General features: G+C 42.5%; 1 long non-coding RNA gene across 1 annotated transcript; it reads left to right on the plus strand.

Moving 5' to 3' along the window:
* Positions 1–286: 286 nt before the first annotated feature.
* Positions 287–2,278, plus strand: LOC125084464 (uncharacterized). The gene is made up of 3 exons (XR_007122624.1): positions 287–365; positions 1,699–1,758; positions 2,108–2,278. It is a non-coding gene; the product is annotated as an uncharacterized LOC125084464 (long non-coding RNA).
* Positions 2,279–25,253: the final 22,975 nt, after the last annotated feature.

Consider the following 25,253-nt stretch of genomic DNA (forward strand, 5'->3'; position numbering starts at 1 on the left):
TTTGTGTTCAAATACCACCCCTTTGATGAAGAGATTCCCTGCACTCCTCTCTCTCAGGAAGAATTAGTTATTCTCTGTAACGAATGCTTTTTTACTTGTTTCATTTCTCACAGCAATTGATTACCTCTGATTATCTGCGTAAACTCCAGTCCTGGAGTCACTCAAGGACTTCACAAAGACTTATAATGCTGGTATCGTGGGAGGGCTACTGGCCCTGGAAACCACATGACAGAGAAAAGTCTAGAGTCTAGGAGAGTCGGGTAGTCATGGTGTGGGTTGGTCAAGGCAATTGAGTGAATAAGTCTTTCTCAAGAGAGTATACTTAGTGACCAGAAAGGAAGGGCAGACGTCCTGTTGGATTTTAGGTAAGTGCAGCTCCCTTAGGTGGGAGGAATTGTATGCATTCCCACATCACACAGGCCAAGGGTAGCAGGAGCTGACTTCATGGCCTGGTGCCCTTCATGGATATTTGTTCTGCCCCTTCCCTGAAGGCAGAGCTATAGCAAGAAGGGAAAGCACTGTGGCTTCGAGAGGCTCTCTCTTTCCCTGAGAAAGAACTTGAGAAGAGAGACAGGTTCTCTGGGGCTTTCAAAATCTGCTCTGCAGTGATCTCTTCATCCATCCAACCAACTAGCAGGTAGCCAGCACCCACTCTAGGTAGGCTAGGTCAGTGTTAGGTCCTAGGAATAGAAAATCACCAAACTCAGAGCATGCAGTCTTCTCAAGGAAGATGACAGAGGTCTCATTAAGAAGTTTTATCATATCCAAGAAGCCAAGAACAGCCAAAACAAGTTGAGACAGGGGCAGGAGGGAGAGGACCCCCAGGGGCAGATCTGAATGTTCATCAGAGGTGATGGCAAGAACGGGTCCCCCAGGAAGCCCTGGGCAGGGGCCCTCTGGTGGCGATCCCAGGGAATACAACCAGAAAATGATCGCCTTAAGGTATAACGCTGAATGTAGCCCCAGTGCTGTAACCCAAGGAGAGGCAAGGCCACCAGAATTAAATGTGGCATGAACAGTCACCACAGAGGGGCTGTTTAAGCAGGGGGGGTGTCTTAGCTGGAAGCTGCTTTCCTCAATCCACAAAAACATGCACAGTTGGGAAAGAATTCCTTGCTAGTGTTTGAGACGTCAAAGCCATTTTGGTTAGGGTACTCAGACTCAGTTTGAAAAGAAGAGTTACATGCAACTGGAAGTCTCCAAAGCATTTTAAGAAGTGGAATAATCTGAGTAAATTAAAAGACCACTTGGATTATGTGATTCAGAGTTGAGGAGGAGTGGGAAATACAAAGGATGTCAAGATGGAGACTGTCGGGATGTGGTGACTGGTGGGAAATGGGAGGAAAGGAGAAGAATGGGTGGATGAGGAGATGTGCATGTTGACTTCAATGCCTTCCACTTGGGTAAGGAACGTAGGCTAATCAAAACACACACAAGGTGGGGACTGTACAAGGAGATGCTCTGTGTATGTCCTGCAGATGTTAAGCTTGATTGCCTTTGGGTCATCTGACAGGAGTTGCTTAGGAAGACAATAGGTCTGTTGTTTCGGAGAGGTCTATGCAACAGGCCATATTTGGCTTTGCAAATGGTCAGAGGAAATTGTGGGGAGAAAGGTCAGGAAGAAAAACCAATGTATTCGGGCCTCCACAGTGGGTTGGGGATTTGGGAATGAATCAGATGTTCTTCCTTCCCCTGCAGAATTCAGGTTAGTGCACAAGTCAAGACGGCTACCTCAAGGCACTAACCAGGAAGAGAATGGTAAGTGGTAGGCCGCGGACAAACTGGGAATACTCCAGTTTGCTTAAATCAAGAGGTCACATTGAATGGGTCTCATAGGAACTGAGACTAGAAAAGGGAGGTTGAGGCCAGCCTGTGAATGACCAAAAAGTTTGGAAGGCGAGGGGGAAGTATCAGGAACAGGGTACCCTCAGGTCCAGGGTATTGTCAAATTCAACTGTGGGAAGCATTTCATGATATGGTGATGGGCAGCTGGTGGGGAACAATGGCTGTATAAAGGGAAAGAGGAAAGGCAGTGAGGGCTGGTGCCGAGCAGGAGAGGCATTCAGAATACCTAATGACACTAATGACATGGGTACTGTCTATTCAGAACAGGTGCTGGCCAGGGCACCATACCAGCAGGAAATCAGCCAATGCACGCCTATGCCAGAGAATCCGCAATGGGAGGAGGTAGGAGGAGATACTGCAGCGAGGATAGGACTCGCCTCTGATGAGTGATAAAATATAAAAAGGACGTGCAGATGGCCACCATGATGGTTATGATGTAATATCAACAAACAAGGGAAGAATGGCTTCTTGATAAAACAGCTCCGCTCTTCACATGTGCTTTCATGGGACAGAAGAGAAAACTGAGGGGATTCAGATACAGAGAGACCTTGTGGGCTGGGAGCATCCGGGTCACTGAGAAGCACTGCTGGCTTCAATTTCCCGTTCATAAACTTGGCACATTTCAGTCTTCGCACGTCACTCTCCATAACTGTGGGACCATTTGTCTTACTTTTCCATAGCAATAAAGCTAACCCAGAAATGTAAAAACAAAAGAAAATAAACAGTCTCTTTCCCATTAGCCCAAATGCTGATGGAGGAAGTTGGTGGCAAAGGCATTTCGGGGTCCTGCCCTGCTATTTAAGGTTCAGCAGATGCTAATTTACCTTGGACAGTAGACTTCCAGAGCCAGGAAAGGTGGGACCACCCGTGCGCTGTGGGCAGCACAGGCTTGCTTCTCCCGGCAACATCTGGGGAAGGCTAGAGCATGTGTCCTCACAGCCAGTGGTGGAAACAGCATTGCAGAGCCCTGGGACAGCACATGGGAAGTTGTCCAAGCTGCAGGCGGAGGTGTCTAAGGTGCTTTTGCCACATTCACCTCCTGTATCCCTTCCTCTGAGTCATAGCAAAAAGTAGGCTCAGGTGCCATGGAATCCCCATCCAATGGTAACCCAGCCTCTGCTTAGAAACCTCTGGCCACAGGAACCTCAGTTCCTCCCAAGAAGAACCTACCATCTTTGAAAATTCTGGATCATTGGAGGCTCTCTTTTTGTTTTCCTGAACTCCCACTCTCTCTAAATTCTGCCGTTTAGCCCCTTTGGAGGGATCAAGATGCAGTACCGCTTTTAGGAGGTTCCTTCTGGAATTTTTGTGGCAGTGACATAATGATCCTATTTAAAACAAACAAACAAACAAACAAACCCAGCAGGAATAGATGAAGACGCTGACAGTCAGAGACCCTGGAATTAAGCATTAATACTTTCTGTACACAACCTCTGAGCCTTTCCCCTTCAGCACGCTCTATTCTGATTCACCAGTTTGTTCCTCCCGCAAGCTGATGGTGTCATGGGGGAAATTCTCCCTCCCAATTTCAGCCATTTTCCTCTTGAACAAGCAGGTTACCTGGGCAAAAGGCCAGCGAATACAAAGGGCAAACATCTTGCTTGGGGAGGAGGTGGTCAGAACTCAGTGATTTCTGCTCATTGGACTCGGCTCAGCAAGGGCAAAGCTGACTCCCAAGTCATGTTCCCACTTTTTTCCTGCTCTATTCCTCTGCCCTTCCAGTCACTCCTCCCAATTGGAGAAAACTTAAAAGGCAAGACCACACGCCTTCCTCTTCAGCTTTGCCTCTCTGGATTCTTTTACGTTGTGGAAATGAACCCTAAGCCACCCAAACCCAGTAGCCTCTCTCCAGGCTGAGAAAGGTTTGCAGGGGTTCCAGCCATCACTTATAACTGCCTGGAGCTAAATCTTCCTCTGGATTCGGAGAGATTTCACCTTCCTTTAATATCTGCTTCTAATTTGATCTATACTTTATTGCTTTTTACATATATTCTTCTGTCTGGTTGTTTCATCAATAACCAAGATTCTTTCTCTGTCCTGCAGTCTTTTTCATTCATTTGGATGCATCCTAAGAGGGGATTTATATAAATCTGTACCTCACCTACAAGCTTTCTAGGAAGTTTTGCTTTATTTCTCATGGTGTCTTATTTAGTACTTAGAAGACTTTTCCTATCATTTCTCTTGCTGATTGTACCTTTTGTCAATAACTTGCTTTCATACTGGTTAATTTTTTGCAAGGGAAAAGGGTTGGGATACCTGTGTCTAGCTTTCACTTGGGTTGTTCCTGTATCTTTTTAAGTGTTTTCTTTTATGTTAACTATAACTGAATTATTTTTCTTAACCTGAGTGATTTAATACATGTATAATTTGGTTTTTTGTTCTTAATTCTGTCATCTTATTTTATGCTTTCTCCTTTGGTATGCTTTTACTGTCTCCTTTGTGCTTTTTCTAAGAACATTTCCTTTCTTATCTTTTCCCAATGACTTGGAGGCATATATCCTGTTTCAAATTTACTTCTGGTCTCCTTTAAGATTTTCCCAAAAATACATCTTTTGTTTTCTCTGTTGAGTTCAAGAAAATTTAATAATCTTTTACTCCCTTGTTAGATGAGGAATTTTTACACACTTTCATCCCTTTGCTTACGCCAGTATGATTATTTTCTATTAACTTACTATTTAAATGTCAAGTAACTTCTAATTTAATATTTTTTACTTCACAAACGAATTGACTATTTATAAAACTATTTAGTATCTATATCTAAGTGTGTATCAGGCAATGCTATTAACCATAGGCCTTTTGTAGTATGATTTTCCCATTCCTAAATAGTTGTCTTTGATTTATTTTTTACTCTAGTAAAGTTTTTACTAGAAAACTTACTGGAAAACTCCAGTAAGTTTTCCAAGAAAAGCACATGGTCTTGGAGAACCAAGCAGGATTTTTTGATACCTTCTTACAGGCTGGATATAGAAATTTTGAACCTCTATATCCTTCCCCAAGAAAACCCAAAGGAATTCCTGCATTGTCTTTAAACATTCAGTGTTGGAATCGATGTTCTGAAATCTCTGCAAGATTTTTTCAAATATTTCCCTTTGTAATTTTCCTTTCTTCCTGCAAGGGTGATTCTAGATCATTATTCTTCATCATTGAAATTAAAACATTTGGGCAGGATACATATGCATGAAGATTTCTATTCACAAGAGAATTCACTGTATTCAAAAGGTCCAAATTTCCTTTATAACCTCAGAAAAGTTTTCTTCCACGTGACGATTTTTTTCTGCTCCATTTTTTCTAGTTTTTATTCTACAGAATGCGGATGAGTCAGGAATGGGATTTTCCTTTCTTGGTGTTTGTTATCTTCTCTTTCATATTCTACTATGTATATTCATTCTACTTTCCTAGAAAGCTTATGTAGTTTGGCCTCTGGGTCATTGTTTTTGTCCTTTTGCCAACTTTTTCTTCACTGTTTACGGTCCAGATTCTAATTTTATAAGAGTCTTTGGCATCTTTACATTGCTTTTATGTTTTGTTCAATTTTTTATCTCAGTCTTAACCTTAACCTCTTCCATATGTTTATCTGTATCTCATATGGTTCATAATTTCTTATGTATTTTATTCAGTGTATAGAATATATATAGAGAAAGAGAGAATGTTTATATAGAAAGTATGTCATTAGAATATATAGAGAAAATATATAGGAGTGCATGTGGGGCTCAGTTTGTTAAATGCCTGACTCTTGATTTCAGCTCAGGTCATATCAGGGTTGTGAGATCGAGCCCTGCATCAGACTCCAAGTTCAGCGCAGAGTTTGCTTGAGATTCCCTCCTCCCCTCCCTTTGCCCTTCCCCAGCTCACCCTCGAACTCTCTCTATCAAATAAATAAATGACAAAATCTTTTTTTTTTAAGAATATATATAGAGAATATATATATTTATTTTTTCTTCTGTTGTGGATGGCAAATCATGTAGGAAAATCATTTCTCTCTTTTAATCCCAATGTCTTCTCATGATTTCATTAGAATTGTAATCAAACAAGAAGATAACTCAGGATTCTTTGCCAATAGGTGGGGAGTATTTAATCCTCGTTTTCTCACCTGCAAGATCTTAAGCTGAATGACAGGTTGTTGTGTGCCACCTTGGGCTGAAAATCTCCTGGCTACCAGGATTCTACCTTTTATATCTCTGTTGAACCAGGATGAGCTGTTCTCAGCTGAGATTGCCCAGAGTACTGCATAAACACAGGGTGTGCTCCCTTTCATCTGCTGGAGAAAACCCATGCACAGTGGCAGTCCCTGGAGGGAGGTGTTCTACTGCTCCCACTTGTCTCCATCATCTCTACTGTTGAGTTCAATCCCAAAATCCATTTCCACCCAAGGAGCAGCCTCCTTAATAATAGGGCAAGGTGAAGTGTGACTGGGTGGCTAGAGCAGGGGAAGCGTTGTGTAAGGAAAGACATAAACATCTCAGAAAGCAAATCCTCTCGCTTGGGGTTGGTGCCTGGGCATTCTGCTTGACCCCTTGAGACCAGGTCTCTGGGGCAGAAGCACACTGATGGGGAGGACTGCAAATAGCCTTCTTCCTCCTTCCTCTCCAGCCAGTGTGTTGTTTCAGGGGTTTAGATATGAGCTACTGTGCATATAAAAGTTCCATTACTGGGCCCAGTGATCAGACTCCTTGTTTTTAGTGCTAGAGGATTTGCACCTTCTTTATTTCCTGGGAATTCCAGTGGAAAAAGAAAGAAATGTATGTACACATAGATAGCAACTGTTTTTATTTTCTTTGTAGTTTCAAGTTTTTATTTAAATTCCAATTAGCTAATGTACAGTGTAATATTCATTTCAGGGGTAGAATTTAGTAATGCATCAGTTACCTACAAGACCCAGTGTTCATCACAACAGGTGTCCTCCTTAATCCCCATCTCTGCTTAAACCTTTCCCCCTTCCTTCCTCCCCTCCAGTAATCACTAGTTTGTTTGTTCTCCATAGGTAAGAGTCTGTTTCTTGGTTTGCCTGTCTCTTTTTCCCCCATGTTCATTTGTTTTGTTTCTTAAATTCCACATGTGAGTGAAATCATATGGTATTTGTCTTTCTCTGATTTATTTCACTTAGTATAATACCTTCTAGTTCCATCCATGCTATTGCAAATGGCAAGATTTCATTCTTTTTTATGGCTGAGTAATGTTCCATTGTGTATATATACACCACATTTCATTCAGAACCTGGACACCTCCTATCACATGTATTTTATCATCTTATATGGGATGTGCTTTTTTAAACTGCATCAGAGATTTTATTGAAAGAATTATGTTACATATGAACAAAAAAGCTAAAACTAAACATGTAAGTCTCTGAAAATTAAGACTCTAGTGCTTGATAAAGTCTGAAGCAATTTTCAAAAAATACTTGGCATATCTATTTTTCATAATTTTAATGTAATACAAGTTCTGTTAAGTTCTATTAAGTGTTTGCACTGGGGTAAATTATCTGTCTGTCATTTGCTTTGTTTATCTACAGACTAGTTTACCTGAGCATATCTTCCTAGAGGAACATATTGAAGAGCAACAGTCAAACTTGCAAACCCAAGTTCATTTGGCAAGTAGGGATCTCAACGCCAGACCATTACCATGTTGGTAGGAAGTATGTCTCTCTCTCTCTCTCTCTTTTTCTTTTTCTAGATTTATTTATTTATTTTTGAGTGAGAGAGAGCTCGAGGACTTGATCCCAGGACTCTGAGATTATGACCTGAGCCAGAAGCAGACTCTTAACTGACTAAGTCACGCAGGCACCCAGAAGTATGTCTCTTTTAAAGGCTGACCAAAGAACAGTAAATGGACCTTTAGTTGGGGAATGTTTCAAACAAAATGCCTACTAAGGAGGAATCTTGAGCCAGCTTCTCAACAGTGGAGGCCCCGTGCATTTGCTGGCTGCCTCACTCATTGAGACTTTATCTCAGACAGGTCTGTCACTCACTTCCCCTTTTATGTAAGACACTGAATGCATCTGCCAGGTGCAGGGGATTCCTATTGTACAAAGACTTGAGACTCCTGACATCAAAGGGAACCTGCAATTGCAATGCTGGCATTTTAAAAAGAAATCACTGAAACCAAAATGGTTTTTCTCTCCCGGCGTTTGCTTTGGAATTCGCCAAAGCCAGACCTGGGGAAAGTGATGACATCCTAAAAGCCTGTGATTAATTCATGCTGGTCCCCAAGACTCTGCCCTCAGTGCCACATGGTGAAGCAGTTACTACCACCTGGTTTTGCTCCAGAGCCAGAAAGCACTTCCAAGAATTCCAGTCATCACTCACATAGAGAGAGACCTGAGCACGTGGAGTTTCTTAGGATGCTATTTTATGCAAATTTTTTTATCCTTTCCCTCGTAGAGATTCCCTTGCATAAACAACCCTGATTACCAATAGATTATTTACACATGTGTTTGATTGTTCTTCTTTCAATGAGTTGTTCTGTGTGGGGGTTCAGGTCCCTGTTTCAATGTTTTTGTACAAGTAGGAGGCTAAGGTGGCAGGAAATAGGAGCTCCCCAGAGGAGCAGTAACTGTGATAAATGAGACTATGTGAGGCTATTTACATACGGGAAACAATATAAGCAAAGGAAGGAGGCAGCTCAAAGTGTGAAGTTGTATTAAAACTATAGCGCTATTTTTTTTTTTTTTTGCCAAACCAAACTTTTTGCAATATTTATTATGTTAAGTTTAAAAAGAATCAATGTCTACGGAGAAAAAGTTTATTGTAGTTCTGTAAGAGTGTAGGTAATTAAATGTGAGTTTTTCTGCAGAAAATCATAGACATTTTGCACAGAAGGGCTGAGATTGGTTTATAGGATTTGCATTAAAGTCTGGAAAATAAGAATGTATTTGGTCAATATGTGAATGACCTAAAGCCACAGAAAAGCAGAAGAGTGGTATATCAACCTTTCTCCAGGGGAAAGGAGGAGCATTTCTGGGATTATGCATTTGCAGATGGCCCCATGTGGTCTCAGTTGTCTGTAAAATGAGAAGTCAAGCTTGAAGAGATGAAGTGTCTGTTTATGGTCTCAGCCACCAAACCTTGGCCAGGATACTGAGAACCTGCTGGTCAAAAAGCTCAGCCAATAAGAAGCCTTGGTATATGTGACCTGCTGCTGGGTCTCACTACAACATGACAAGACCATTTCTACTGCAAACCCACAGAAGACTTCAAGTTGTCCCAGAGTGACTAGGCCTATTCCATGCTGACTGGGGCAAAGCACCATTCTTTGAATTCTGGATGTGGGAAAACTCTAGGATTGAGCCTCATCCAACTGTGATGATTCTAGGTCATTAGTAAGGAAGGAGCATTGTTATGCACTCCAACTATAATCACCGAGGAATAGACATATCACCCAAACCATGACAGAAGCACTAAGCCCAGGGCTAGCTCTTCTCGACCTAGAAGTACTGATGAACTCATCAATTAAGGAAACTTTAAGTAAATCTACGGATCATCCTAAAACTAGTTAGTCATAGGCCTTCATCACAGATTAGCCTCCAGATATAACATGACCCAACTAGTTAAGAGAACTCAGTAGAACTATCTGAGTTAATATAGCCCAGAACAAAATGGAGATCTTGCTATGAACTTTAAGCTCTTTTTAAATGTGTCTGTCTGCTGTGGGTCTCCGGAATGTCTCTTGTTTTCCTCCTGGGTTCCAGAAAAGAGCAAAGATGGCTGATGTGAAGACCCACCTCAAGGGAAGTCCAAGCTTGGTGTACCATCGAGATTATGACAGGGAAGGGAAAGGACTGTTGTAAGTGCCTCTAGCTTGTCCCAGTTTATGGACAGAGGCAAAGTAGAGATTCTGGATTTCATCATGGAGTTGAGAAGTCTCTCAGAAGGATGGTTCTCTCTCTCTCTCTCTCTCTCTGGCACAAATTTTAAGTATTTATTCTGATGAATTTGACAAACATATACACCACGTAGCCTTCATCCCAGAGAAACAACATTTCTTGTACCCCAGTTTCTCGTGCTCCTTTGCAGTCAATCCCAGACTGCTCCAGGTAATCACTTACCTTCACTTCCAATCTCCATAGATTAATTTTGTCTGTTCTAGAACATCATATAAATAGGGTCACACAGGTTTTTTTTTTTAATTAACATATAATGTATTTTTGTTTCAAGGGTACACGTCCGTGATTCATCAGTCTTACACAATTCGCAGCACTCACCATAGCACATACCCTCCCCAATGTCCATCACCCAGCCACCCCATCATCTCACCCCCTTCCACTCCAGAAACCTGCAGTTTGTTTCCTGAGATTAAGAGTCTCTTGTGGTTTGTTTCCCTCTCTAGTTTCATCTGCTTTCATTTTTCCCTTCCTTCCCCTATGATCCTCTGTCTTATTCTCAAATTCCTCATATCAGTGATATCATATGATAATTGTCTTTCTCTGATTGACTTAGTTAGCATAATACCCTGTACTTCCATTTATGTCATTGCAAACAGCAAGATTTCATGTTTTTTGATGGCCACATAATGTTCCAGTGAGTGTGTGTGTGTGTGTGTGTGTGTGTGTGTGTGTGTGTATCACATCTTCTTTATCCATTCATCTGTTGATGGACATCTGGGCTCTTCCCATAGTTTGGCTATTATGGACATTGAGGTCATAAATATTGAGGTGTACTGCCCCTTCAGATCACTACATTTGTATCTTTGGGGTAAAGACCCTGTAGTGCAATTGCTGGGTCATAGGGTAGCTCTATTTTCAACATTTTGAGGAACCTTCATACTGTTTCCCAGAGTGGCTGCACCAGCTTGCATTCCCACCAACAATATAGGAGGATTCCCCTTTCTCTGCAACCTCACCAACATCTGTCATTTCCTGACTTGTAGTTTTAGCCATTCTGACTGGTGTAAGGCAGTATCTCATTGAGGTTTTGATTTGTATTTCCCTGATGTCATGTGTCTGTTGGCCATTTGTATGTCTTCTTTGCAAAAATGTCTGTTCATGTCTTCTGCCAATTCCTTTTTTTTTTAAAGATTTTATTTATTTATTTGACAGAGAGAGAGATCACAAGTAAGCAGAGAAGCAGGCAGACAGAGAGAGGGAAGCAGGCTCCCTGCTGAGCAGAGAGCCAGATGCCAGGCTCTATCCCAGAGATCATGACCTGAGCTGAAGACAGGGGTTTAACCCATTGAGCCACTCAGGTGCCCCAAAAGGCTCATCTGCCCATTTCTTGATTGGATTCTTTGTTCTTTGGGTGTTGACTTTGAGAAGTTCTTTATAGATTTTGGATAGTCCTTTATCTGATATGTCATTTGCAAATATCTTCCCCCATTCTGTCAGTTGTCTTTTGGTTTTGTTGACTGTTTCCTTTGCCATGTAAAATCTTTTTATCTTCATGAAGTCCCAATAGTTCCTTCTTGTCCCTTGCCTTTGGCCATGTTCCTAGAAGTTGCTGCAGCTGAGGTTGAAGAGGTTGTTGCCTGTGTTCTCCTCAAGGATTTTGATGGATTCCTATCTCACATTGAGATCTTTCATCCATTTTGAGTCTATTTTTGTGCGTGGTGTAAGGAAATGGTCCAGTTTCATTCTTCTGCATGTGGCTGTCCAATTTTCCCAACACCATTTGTTAAAGAGACTGTCTTTTTTCCATTGGACATTCTTTCCTGCTTGTTGAAGACTATTTGACCATAGAGTTGAGGGTCCGTTTCTGGTCTCTCTATTCTGTTCCATTGATCTACATGTCTGTTTTTGTGCCAGTACCATACTATTTAATGATTACAGCTTTGTAATAGAGCTTGAAGTCTGGAATTGTGATGCCACCAGCTTTGCTTTTCTTTTTCAACATTCCTCTGGCTATTTGGGGTCTTTTCTGGTTCCATACAAATTTTAGAATTATTTATTCCATTTCTTTGAAAAAAGTTGATGGTATTTTGATAGGAGTTGCATTAAATGTGTAGATTGCTCTAGGTAGCATAGATGTTTTCACAATATTTGTTCTTCCAACCCATAAGCATGGAAAGTTTTTCTATGTCTTTGTGCCTTCCTCAATTTCTTTCATGAGTATTCTATAGTATTCTGAGTACAGATTCTTTGCCTCTTTGGTTAAATTTATTCCTAGGTATCTTATGGTATTTGGTGCAATTGCAAATGGGATCGACTCCTTAATTTCTATTTTTTCTATCTTGTTGTTGGTGTATAGAAATGCAACTGATTTCTGTGCATTGATTTTATATCCTGACACTTTACTGAATTCCTGTATAAGTTCTAGTAGTCTTGGGGTGGAGTATTTTGGGTTTTCCACATAAAGTATCCTATCATCTACAAAGAGTGATAGTTTGACTTCTTTGCTAACTCAGATGCCTTTTATTTCTTTTTGTTGTCTGATTGCTCATACTAGGACTTCTAGTACTATGTTCAATAGCAGTGGTGATAGTGGACATCCCTGCCATGTTCCTGACCTTAGGAGAAAAGCTCACAGTTTTTCCCCCATTGAGAATGATTTTTGCTGTGGGTTTTTCATAGATGGCTTTGATGATACTGAAGTATGTACCCTCTATCCCTACACTGTGAAGAATTTTAATCAAGAAAGGATGGTGTACTTTGTCAAATGCTTTTTCTGCAGCTAGTGAGAGGATCAGATGGTTCTCGTTCTTTCTTTTATTAATGTGTTGTATCACATTGATTGATTTTTGAATGTTGAACCAACCTTGCAGCCCTGGAATAAATCCCACTTGGTTGAGGTGAATAATCCTTTTAATGTATTGTTGGATCCTATTGGGTAGTATTTTGGTGAGAATTTTTGCATCTGTGTTCATCAGGGATATTGGTCTGAAATTCTCCTTTTAGATGGGCCCTTGGTCTGGTTTTGGGATCAAGGTAATGCTGGCCTCATAAAAAGAGTTTGGAAGTTTTCCTTCCATTTCTATTTTTTGGAACAGTTTCAGAAGAATAGGTATTAATTCTTCTTTAAATGTTTGGTAGAATTCCCCTGGGAAGCCATCTGGCCCTGGGCTCTTGTTTCTTGGGAGCTTTTTGAGGACTGCTTCAATCTCCTTACTGGTTATGGGTCTGTTCAGGTTTTCTATTTCTTCCTGGTGCAGTTTTGGTAGTTTATATGTCTCTAGGAACGCATCCATTTCTTCCAGATTGTCAAATTTGCTGGCACATAGTTGCTCATAATATATTCTTATAATTGTATTTCTTTGGTGTTGGTTGTGATCTCTCCTCTTTCATTCATGATTTTATTTATTTGGGTCCTTTCTCTTTTCTTTTGGATAAGTCTGGCCAGGGGTTTATTAATTTTATTAATTCTTTCAAAGAACTTGCTCGTAGTTTTGTTGATCTGTTCTACTGTTCATTTGGTTTCTATTTCATTGATTTCTGCTCTGATCTTTATGATTTCTGTTCTCCAGCTGGGTTTAGGTTTTCTTTGCTGTTCTTTCTCCAGCTCCTTTAGGTGTAGGGTTAGGTTGTGTGTTTGAGACCTTTCTTGTTTTTTGAGAAAGGCTTGTATTGCTATATACTTTCCTCTTAGGGCCACCTTTGTTGCATCCCAAAGATTTTGAACAGTCATATTTTCATTTTCATTTGTTTCCATGAAATTTTTCAATTCTTCTTTAATTTCCTGGTTGACCCATCATTCTTTAGTAGGATGCTCTTTAGCCTCCATGTATTTGAGTTCTTTCCAAATTTCCTCTTTTAATTGATTTCAAGTTTCAAAACATCATGGTCCAAAGGTATGCAGGGAATGATCACAATCTTTTGGTACCAGTTGAGACCTGATTTGTGACCCGGTATGTGATCTATTCCGGAGAATGTTCCATGTGCACTAGAGAAGACTGTATATTCTGTTGCTTTGTGATGGAATGTTCTGAATATATCTGTGAATTCCATCTGGTCCTGTGTGTCATTTTTAAAGCCTTTATCTCCTTGTTGACCTCTTGCTTAGATGATCTGTCCATTTCAGTGAGGGGGGTGTAAAAGTCCCCTACTATTATTGTATTTATTATTTGGCTTATATAATTGGCTGCTCCCATGTTAGTGGCATAGATATTTTAAATTGTTAGATATTCTTGTTGGATAGACCCTTTAAGTATGATATAGTGTCTTTCCTCATCTCTTATTATAGTCTTTAGTTTAAAATCTAATTTGTCTGATATAAGGATTGCCACCCCAGCTTTTTTTTGATGTCCATTAGCATGGTAAATGGTTTTCCACTCCCTCACTTTAAATATGAAGGTGTCTTTGAGTCTAAAATGAATTTTTTGCAGATAGCACGTCGATGGGTCTTGTTTTTTTATCCAATCTGATAGATATCCTGTGTCTTTTAATTGGGGCATTTAGCCCATTTACATTCAGGGTAACTATTGAAAGATATGAATTTAGTGCCATTGTGTTGCCTGTAAGGTGACTATTGCTGTATATTGTCTCTGTTCCTTGTCTATGTTACTTTTAGGCTCTCTCTTTGCTTAGAGGACCCCTTTCAATATTTCCTCTAGGGCTGGTTTGTGATCGCAAATTCTTTTGGTTTTTGTCTGTCCCAGAAGCTTTTTATCTCTCCTTATATTTTCAGTGACATCCTATCTAGATATAGTATCCTTGGCTGCATATTTTTCTCATTTAGTGCCCTGAATATATCATGCCAGTCCTTTCTGGCCTGCCATGTCTCTATGGATAGGTCTGCTGCCAGTGTAATGTTTGTACCATTGTAGATTATAGACCTTTTGTCCCAAGCTGCTTTCAGGATTTCCTCTTTGTCTCTGAGACAAGTTTTACTACTAGATGTGGGGGTTTTATTCTATTTTTGTTAATTTTGAGGGGATTTCTCTGTGCCTTATGGATTTTCATGCCTGTTTCCTTCCCGAAATTAGGGATGTTCTCCTCTATAATTTTCTCCAATATACCTTGTGCCTCTCTCTCTTTTTCTTCTTCTGGGATCCAATTATTCTAATATTGTTTCATCTATGATATTGCTTATCTCTCAAATTCTCCCCTCATGATGCAGTAGTTGTTCATCTGTCTTTGTCTCAGCTTCTTTATTCTCCATCATTTGGTCTTCTATGTCACTAATTCTCTCTTCTGTCTCATTTATTCTAGCAGTTAGAGCCTCCATTTTTTATTGCACCTCATTAACAGCCCTTTTGATTTTTGACTTGGTTAGATTTTATTTCTCTAGAGAGGGATTCTCTGGTATCTTCTATGCTTTTTCAAGCTCAGGTCATATTATAATCATCATTCTGAATTCTAGTTCTAACACCTTATTAATGTCCATATTGATTAGGTCCCTGGCAGTCAGTACTGCCTCTTGTTCTTTTTTATTTTTATTTTTTTGAGGTGAGTTTTTCCATTTTGTCATTTTGTCCAGAGAAGAAGAGATGAATGAGAAAACAAAATGCTAAAAAGACAACAATGACCCCAGAAAAATATATACTAAACAAATCAGAAGAGACCCAAAACCAGGGGGAAAAGGAACAAAAAAGAGTATGATCAGGCTGGTGAATAGAACAGAGCTACACACTAGATTTTGGGTGTATTTTGGTCTCTTAGAAGAAACTGCCTCCCAAAAATTTAAAGAAAGAAAACAAGGGTAGATACAATGAAGGGATGGAATATGACTGTAAAAGTGAAAATTTAAAAAGATTTTTAAAAAGGAATAGATAAAATAAGAAGTTGGTTGAAAAAAGAAAGAAGAAAAAAATTTTTAAAAGGGGGGAGGGAATGTGATCAGATGTGAGAATAGAATAACACCATACACTAGATTTAGGGTATATTTTGGTCTATTAGATGAAACTGCATCCCAAAATTTTAAAGAAATAAAAACATACACACACACACACACACACACACACACACACACAAAATAAGGTTAATACATAGAAGTTATACTATGACCTTGAATGTCATAAAGAATGTCATGAAGAAAGCTGAACCCTAAAAGATGAACACTCTGAAGAGACAGAGGATTTACCTTCTTATTCCTTTTGTATTTTTTTATATTTTCAATTTTCTATGTATATATTTTCTCAATAAAAACTCTACTTTTAAAAAAATTATAGAAAGAATTCAGTATTTCTAAGGCTCTTTTGTCCTCAAAATAATACAAAATTTTATCAGTTGATGTATAAAGTATGGTTTTTAAATTAGAAGGTGATATTTTGATCACTTTTGTAATGTATTCTTTAAAGCACATTCATATACATTATCTCAATTTTTAGTCCCAACCACACTCTGACAGGGATTTAATCTTCTATTTTATTGCAGAAGGCAAATTTGCCAGCTCATTAATAGCCAGAGTCCCTCTGAGTTGTTTCCCACACAAAGAAAAACTCCCTTGGAGTCACATCTCATCTCCAGAAGGCCCCTGGGTCTGCTGCAGCTGCTACTTTTAACATGAGGTAAGAGAGTAATGGAAGGAGCACACCTCCTTTCTCATTCACCTGGGACTGGTGCAGCGTCCAGTGTGAGGTCAGTGCCTTTGGAGCTGAGGGACCCATGGCCCACTTGCTCAGGGTAACTTTGCTTTGGTCTCTTTCACAGCAATCCAGATCCACTCAGCTATGGAGTGTTAAGGCCAATAACCCCATGATACCTTACATTCTCAGCACTCTTGGTCTCTGCCTGTGGTATAGGCCAACTCCTTGGCTCTATACTGGTCAAATGTCCTCTGACCATTTTGATCTAACCCTCCGCACTACCACACTGCCTACCACAACCCTTCTTTTCTATCTTTGCCATTGGAGCATCCTTTTTCTGAAGTATCCTTTTTATGATAGGCACTCTCAGCTGTGTCCTTAGCCTCTTCACAAAACAGATGAGCTCTCCCATCTACACTGAAATATGACATTGCACTGAAAAACCCACTTCCCCCAGGATATTCTCAAGTAGACAGAGAGATGTCCCCCTGACCTCAGAGACAAACAAGATTGGCCTTCTCTCTGTTTGCCATGACCATTGTTCCTTCTTCTTTGTAGCATACCTCACTCACTGACTGCCATTACCCCTGTCTTCTCTCCACCTCTTCCTTTCACACTTCATCATTGGTTAAAGACCACCATCACCATTGCCTTTCTCTCATTCCCTCCCCCCACCAACTGTCCTTATCATCATCTTCACTTGCCTCAGTGTTCATGTGTGCTACACATTGGTCCCCAAGTCAAATGCCCCCAACACCATTCTCCTTCAGCCGCCCACTCTTGTAGTCCAGATTGGGGAGGGGGGCCTACACTGGCACTGCCCTACCTCAGACATTTTATTCTAACACTCAAAGAGAAAAGAACAAGTTTTTTAAATTTCAGGCAGGCAAGAACCAGAAATTATAAAAAGTGGTGTGGCAAATTTGAAAACTACCAGATCTAGAAACCAAAGATGTTTTAAGTAAGGAGAGAAATAGGAAAAATTACTTCAAAAAGAGCATCCATAAGACAAGGGTAGGTAAAAGACATAGAATAATTTCTTAAATATGCTGAGAGAAAAATGACTGCCAATGTAGAATTCCATATCTGGCAAAAAATATCTGTTAAGAATGTCAGTAGAATAGGGGTGCCTGGGTGGCTCAGTGGGTTAAAGCCTCTGCCTTCAGCTCAGGTCAGGATCCCAGGGTCTTGGAATTGAGCCCCACATCGGGCTCTCTGCTCAGCAGGGAGCCTGCTTCCTCCTCTCTCTCTGTCTGCCTCTCTGCCTACTTGTGATCTTTGTCTGTCAAATAAATAAATAAAATCTTTTTAAAAAAAAAGAATGTAAGTAGAATAAACACAATTTGGTTAAACACTTTTTTATATCAGAAATCCCATACAAGAAGAATTATTTTGAGGTACACTTCAATTACAAGATATAAATTGGGTGGTCAAATTTAATAACAAAATAAATTTAAATATATGCTACTTAAAATCACCTAGGGAAAGTGTAAAGGGAGAAGAGGACTTGGACAAAATTGAAGATCCTAACAGTTTGAAAATGTATCATGATTCCACTAGTTACCATCTCCCTCTTGGTTTCAGCTGGGTCTCCTAAGTCATCCCTTAAAGTTCTTTTGCAAATATACTCAACTATTTTGGACCTCCTGACATTAAAAGAGCCCATATCTAGACTTTTCATTACAACTACATCTGAGATGCTGAGCTCTGCTTGTGAACTCACACAACCTTGAAGACTGAGGCCAATGAAATTCTTAGTCTCCGACTTTGCCTTCATAACACTTCACCCCTGCTGCCTTTCTTTTGGTCTTTGGAATGTTTTTTTATTCAAAACAAAACTTGTTCTAACCTTTACAACTTAACTTAGTCCCACAAGCCCACCTTCTTCCTCATTACTCCCATGACCAACTAGTTCACAGCAAAAACAAAGGGGGTAGTAAAGGCTGTGATCTGCAATCCAGAACCCCCGCTGTCCCCCCCCAACCCCTGCCGCCACCTTTCAGGGCAGAGCTCCTATTAGCTCCAGCTGCCAGGAGTGTTGGCAGCTGATGGCTCTCAAATGAGTCCCTCTCTAGGAATTTCCCTCATCCAAAACACCTGAGAATGGCCTGAATCCAGTGACTAATTGACATGGAGTTAGAAAAGCTCAGCTTCCTCGCTCAAGGCAGGACCATTATGAAGCGTGTCACTTCAGCACCAGAGCTCCCGGTAGGATAACCCTGGAGGTTGTCTACAGTGGACAAATGAACTAGAACTGTTGCAGGTGCACCACTTCAATGTCTCCCTCTTTTCCTACGTTGCTCACCCTCAAGATATTGTTCCTGAAAGCACCCACAAAACTCCCTCTCGGAGTCTATTTCCGGAAAAACTGATAGTCATGGGGCAGGAACTCTCTCAACTCCTTCCTCCCCTCTTCCAACTCAGACTTAATTAAGGAGTAAGTTAGCACTCTATCATTCCCTCTTTCGGCATAAATGCTTCTCCTTGTTTTCTGGATACACAGCAAGGCAGAGCCTCCTGACCCCTTTCCCCACCCATGAGGTGGCTGCTGAAGAGCTTTGTTCACAGATCTCCCTTCACTTTATTGTATTCTCAACATCTCTCTGGTGGGATGTTCCCATCTGTATATAAATGTGTTCAAACCACATCCATCTTAAAAGGGAAAAAAAGCCCTTGATCTTCCCTCTACCTAGTATCTGTTTTTCCAACCTTCACCATACAGCTTCTGAAAGGACAGGCAAGTTTCTCACCTCTCTCACTCTTTAACTTATTGTAGTCATCCTTCCCACATCAAAATACTTCCAAAGCAGTTCTCATGAACACCACCAAAGACATGTTAGTGGATAATTCCAAAGGACACTTCAAAATAAATTAACATCGGACACCACTCCCTTCTCTTGCTTGCCGAAGATTCCCAGCTTCACCCACCCTTTCCTCTTGCCCCAAGCATTCCAGGGTTCTACCCACCATCGCTTTCCCATCTTTCCGACTCAGCCTTCCCCAGTACTCCACCCTGTAGCATGATGTCTCCATGCTTTGAGTATATAACCCTCTTTGATGGGATCTCCTGCCCTCCCCAAATTCCTCCTAACTCCTATTCATCTTACAACACTCACCAATGTTGTAACTTAATGAAAATCCTTCTCATTAGGGATGAGAGACCAAAAAATGGAGACAGCTATAATTTAGAGTGTATGCTGTTATAAAACATTTTTTTAAATTTTTTATTTCTTTTCAGCATAACAGTATTCATTGTTTTTGCACCACACCCAGTGCTCCATGCAATGCGTGCCCTAATACCCACCACCTGGTTCCCCCAACCTCCCAGCCCCCGCCCCTTCAAAACATTTCTTAACATTTCATTTGCTTTAATATGCGTCGAGCCTCTGTGAAATAATACCACTGTCTATCATAGAAATACTGAAACTGTGAAGTGAAGAGGTCAAATAACCTTCACATCTAGGGAATAAGTGGCAAAGTTGAATTTTTTTTTCCTAAATAATGATAACCAGAGTCCATGTGTGGAATTAGATAATTTGTAAATAGCAGAGGAAGAGTGAAGAGGAATCATTCAATTTGGGTTTGGGTATGTTTGAAATATATCTTGTCTTCTCATTTTAGAACATGCATTTTACATAAATCACAGAGGGACTGGTTTCACCATGTTAAAGAGAACAATAGCAACAGTTTTATTTGATGTCTTACCCACAGCATAGACTTCTTTAACTCACCCAATCCATCTTACCTTCATATTCTGGGTATGACTTTCATTACACCACATGGAATGCTCAGTCCAAGCAAGAGCTGTCAGCGTGATGAGCTTCCTCCCAGGCACAACTGCAGGGAAAGACCGCATCTGAGCACCACCTTCCCGAGGACCAGACTCACTGTGCTTAAGTAGACCCAGGTTGTTTTATGGCCCATGGGCCAAGAAATTTAAAAAGGTCTGCCAGGTAGATAAATCCTAAAACCCATTAGGCTTTCATCATATGGACAGAAAGATGAGGGAAAAGGTACTTTCCCCTGAAATAATAGAGTCTAAAGACTATTTTTGCATTATGTTAGGAGATAAAGCATTTCCCCTCTAGAGAAAGTTCTGGGGGTATGCACGAGTGGAGATCTAATTTTGCTTAGCTCACCTCTGTATTAGAAAGTGATTTCACAAAACCTAGTTCTAGCTGAATCGTTGTCTTCATCGCGTTCCTCCTCTAGAGCCAGGGCAGTAAGAGCTTGGCACCTCCGGGCATGGGGAAGGGCTCCCTTCGCTGCCCACTCAGAGCCTCCTAGGCGTCCAGAGCTGTGTCACTCCTGCCCTGGGATCCATGTTTCCTCCTCCTCCTTTCTCTTCTCCCTCCCTTCTTCTCTTACTTTCCCTCTTCTCCTCTCTCTCTCCCTTCTTCCCTCAACCCCCCCTTCAATCATTTTGGAGCATTTTCTCTGTGTGTGCTGCTGTAATTAGGTGCCAGGGATTCTGTTGGCCTGGACCCAGAACATCCCTTCAAGAAACGGACCTTTTGGGAGGAAATGGTCAAGGGCTCAGCAATTACGGGGCAGTATACTGTACCCTGAATAAGGACAGGGCAGTTTGGGAGCACACAAGCGGGGCAGATAACCCATCTTGGGGCAGTGCTGTCCAATAGAAATATGATGTAAGCCACATATGTAACCTTGAATTTTTTTGTGGCCACATCTTAAAAAGTTTTAAAAGATTAAATTAATTTAATAGTATATTTTATTTAACTGAATATATCCAAAATATTATTATTTCAACATGGAATTGATACAAAAATTATGTTAAATCTGCCATGTAGTTTATACTTAACAGCTTAGAAATTCGGTTCTTGGTCACATTGACCATATGTCAAGTGCCAGGCAGTCCCAGGAGTCTGGGGAAGTGGGGAGGTGCTCCTTGACTGAGCTGAGCTAAAGGTTGAACAGCAGAGGTGGGGAGGGGATAGACAGGAGGAGGGAGCAGAAAGGACACTCCAGGGCGAAGGAAGTGCATTTGCCAGAGTAAAATTCACAGGACAGAGAGCCTAGCAGGTTCAGGGCCACTGACAGTGTGGTATAAGGGAGGGAGGGCTGTTTTCTGCCCTCTGCATTGTCTCTAAAGGCATCTTCCAGAAAGAAAGTCACAGAGTAGAGTCCTGTTGTTCACAGAATAGAGTCCTCATTCTGCCATTCAAGGCCCCTGACAACCCAGGCCTCTCTTCATCACAAACCTTAGATCATAAGCACAAAACCCTTCCCATCATCCCCCAAACCTGCCATTCCTTCCCTGCCTCCAGCCACCCGAAATGTGGGTTCGCCTCTGAACGACTCCCCTCCCAGCTGCCACCACCACATCCGAAGCACCACTCCAGGCCATACAGCTAGCACCTGCCATGCAGAAAAAGGGGGCAGCAGCATCTCATGGGACCCCTCCAAAGCAAAGCTGAGGCCAGCTGGTAATTGTGAGAGCTGGTGTCAGACAGGTGCCCAGAAGCCGGCTCCGGGGCAGAGTTCTTCCCACAGAATGTTTGTGGGATCTTGGAAAGATGCAAAATTCTTGCTCAATGGGTCCAGGGCAGGACTGAAGCTCTGCATTTCTAGCTGGCCATGGACTCCGCCGTGACTTGCCCTGCCCAAATCCTAACCAGAAATGTCTCGAACGCCGGTGAGTTGCCTGGCATGGGAGATATTCAAGCACAGTCTGGATGGCCGTGGGGATGCAGAAAAAGGAAACTCAAGCTCTGAGATTCAGAGTTCCATGATTCTTTGGGGGATGAATTCAGGCCCTGAGGACCGCAGGGGTCTTCTCTATTCTTCTGCCCAGAAAGTATACAGTGGGAAGCCCACGGCTGAGAATGGCTGGGGAGGTCATTCCACATCCCCTGTCAGCTCTGCCTTCTCCGTGGGCTGGAGGGCACTCTACATTAAACACCTCTTGGCCATCGGCGTGCCTTTCTTTGTGACTTTCTTGTCACATCTGTGCTGGCCATGAAAATGCTCATCTAGACCTTGACCCCAGGAAACATAGATGGCCGAGGGCCCGAACTGCTGGCTCAGCCGCCCGGGCTGCACATGGGCAGAGGCCCTCTTCCACCCACGAGGTGGGCAGCAGGGAGACCAAAGCCTGGAATCTCCTGGAAGCCTGGGGCTGCTCCTCTGAGTCTGGACCTGGGACTCCTAGGACACCCAAGCCACTTCCTCCTCACCTTGTCTTGCTCCTTCCCCCCAGTCTGACTTCCTGTGGCTCCCTCTGCTCCTTTGCACCCTCATTTCCCCTCATTTCCACGGTTCATCCCATCTCTGGCTCCTCGCAGAGGGCCCTGGCTGAACAGTTTCTCTTGGAGGCAAGGACCAGCAAGAAGAGGCCAATGAATCCTCAGTCATCTTCGCTGCAAACACTGTGCTTAGTTCCTTACCTACTTTTATTTTTACTTGTGGTACATTTTGTTGTTGTTTCTTCAGAGCTTTTTAATGTTTACAAAATTCAAACCCATCCCCCAGCACATCTCCCCTAAGACCACCAAAACCTGAACTTCCTTCTGCTCCATGGTGCAGGGCCCCATATTTGTCCCTAAACTGACTACCGGCTCTCAGCAGAACATAAGGTCACGAGGGATGTCCTCCAGCTCTCTGGAAGGCAGTTCTACAAAGCCCTCACCTTCCTTAAGCATCTTGGGGTCCCCCTCCCTCCCAAATGGGCCCCAGGCTGGCAGCCAGGAGAGAGGGTCCTCGGCCCCCATGAGAGGAGATGCACCAGGCTTAGAGGACATTTTTCCAAACGATTGCCATTCTCTTCCCAGGGGGCCTTCTAGTGAATTGATTTCCTCCAAAACATTATAATTACAAAGCCCACATTCATCCTGGGATCTGATAAATATTCATCTCTCTTCCCCTCAATTGTTTTCATTGCTTTACTTCTATGTTTGACTCTTTGCGCCATGTGGAATATCTTTTTATTTGGGGGGGATACTTTTGAAGAACGATATCAGATGATTCTTTAATGATTTCTAATATAATAGATACTAGTATTTGTGATGCTATCACGTTATGTCTCTAGCAGAGAATTGCAAACACCTGTTTTGTTTTTTGCTGCCTCAGCTGTGAGTGCTCAGAGGCAACAAGGTCCAGAGGGGCTGGAACCTGGACCAGGTGCCATCAGGTGGACCCCGGAGGAAGATGGGCTGTCTCAGTCAGCTGAGACTTAGTGTGCTGATGGATGTCAGTCAGCAGCCTCAACAAGGCCACCCTCAGAGAGCCCAGCCCCTCTGGGAGGATGAAGGTCTTGGCAGGGTGCAAGAGCATAGCTCATGAGGTCAAGGAGCATCCAGTAGACAGTGATCCTGGCAGGCAGGTGGAGACTCCCAAGAGACCCACTGTTAAGGAGGAGCCAAGGCATGGAAGGGTCAGGGCAGACCGTGTCCCCAACAGGCCTGGAAGACAGCTCCCCTGAAGGTAAAGGGACCATTGCAAAACCCAGCAGTCTGGGACGAACACCAAGGTGTCCCAGCAGCAAAGTTGATAAGGTGCTGGACCATCGAGAGTAGGCAGTGCCCTCACCAAGTGCCCCACCTATGGGAAGAAGCATCAAAGGACAGAGAGAAGCACTGTGGAACCTGGAGCTGGGTCTTCCTACCACCCGAAGACATCGCTTATGGTCCCAGGAGGCCACTGTCACGAACAGAAATGGGTGACCCAGGGGTGCCTGGGTGGCTCAGTGGGTTAAAGCCTCTGCCTTCAGCTCAGGTCATGATCCCAGGGTCCTGGGATCAAGCCCCGAATCGGGCTTTCTGCTCAGCAGGGAGCCTGCTTCCCTTCCTCTCTCTCTGCCTGTCTCTCTGTCTACTTGTGATCTCTGCCTGTCGAATAAATTAATTAAAAATCTTTAAAAAAAAAAAAGAAAAAAGGTGGGGCTCCTGGGTGGCTCAGTGGGTTAAGCCTCTGCCTTCGGCTCAGGTCATGATCTCAGGGTCCTGGCATCAAGCCCCGCATGGGGCTCTCTGCTCAGCAGGGAGCCTGCTTCCCCCCTCTCTCTCTGCCTGCCTCTCTGTCTACTTGTGATCTCTGTCTCTCTCTCTCTCTCTCTGTCAAATGAATAAATAAAATATTTTTAAAAAAAGGAAGAAAGAAATGGGTGACCCAGGATGACAACCAGAACATAGGGGCCTCAGCCCCCAGTAGAGGAGGTCCGTGAGAGAAAGCCGGTACAGGCTGGATCAGAAAAGCAGCCCAGCAACCACCCATGAAAAGTCCATGGCAGCAGGTGGAATGATGGCCCCTGAAGACATCTGCCTCCGAATCCCACACCTTGAACATGTTTCCTTACTCAGGTTGAGAATGGGGCTGTGAGGTAGAGAGAAGATCCTAGGCTCTGCAGAAGGACATGCAATATAATCTCGGAGGTCTCCGTAAGTGAAAGTGGGAGGCAGGAGGGTGAGTCAGAGAGAGATTCGAAGGCCCCGCACCACTGGCCCTGAAGACGGAAGAAGGAGCCACTCACCAAGGATTATGGGCGGCCTCTGGAAGCTGGAAAAAGCAAGGAAACAGATCCCTCCCCTGGAGTTCCCGAAGGAAGCATCCCTGCCCATTCTTGATGCGAGCACAGTGAGACCCGTTGCGGACCTCTACCTACCAAATGGAGGATGATACATCTGAATTGTTGGAAGCCACCAAGTTTGCGGTGACTTGTCACAACAGCATAGGAAACCAATATGCCCAGTTAGATGCAGCTGTGAAGAGGAAAACGTTACCAACCTGCCCAGATGCTGGTTCCTTGAAAATTCTTCTCCATAGAACCACCCACCCTAATGCAGCATGGCGCAGCCCAGCTGCAGCCTTCTAAAAATAAAATAAAAGATGGTGGTAGAGACGGGCTGTGATCTCAGATGACACATGTCTGTTGCCGTTCAGATCACATGAACCAACACGTGCATTTCCATTGCCACTCCCAGCAGCACATTCCAAACTCAGGAACGTGGAGGGGCAGATCTTCCTTACCTCCCTGTATTGAATATTTAATGTTGGAAACTGAA

Source organism: Lutra lutra, chromosome 14, assembly GCF_902655055.1.
Source record: "Lutra lutra chromosome 14, mLutLut1.2, whole genome shotgun sequence".
Lineage (NCBI taxonomy): Eukaryota > Metazoa > Chordata > Mammalia > Carnivora > Mustelidae > Lutra > Lutra lutra.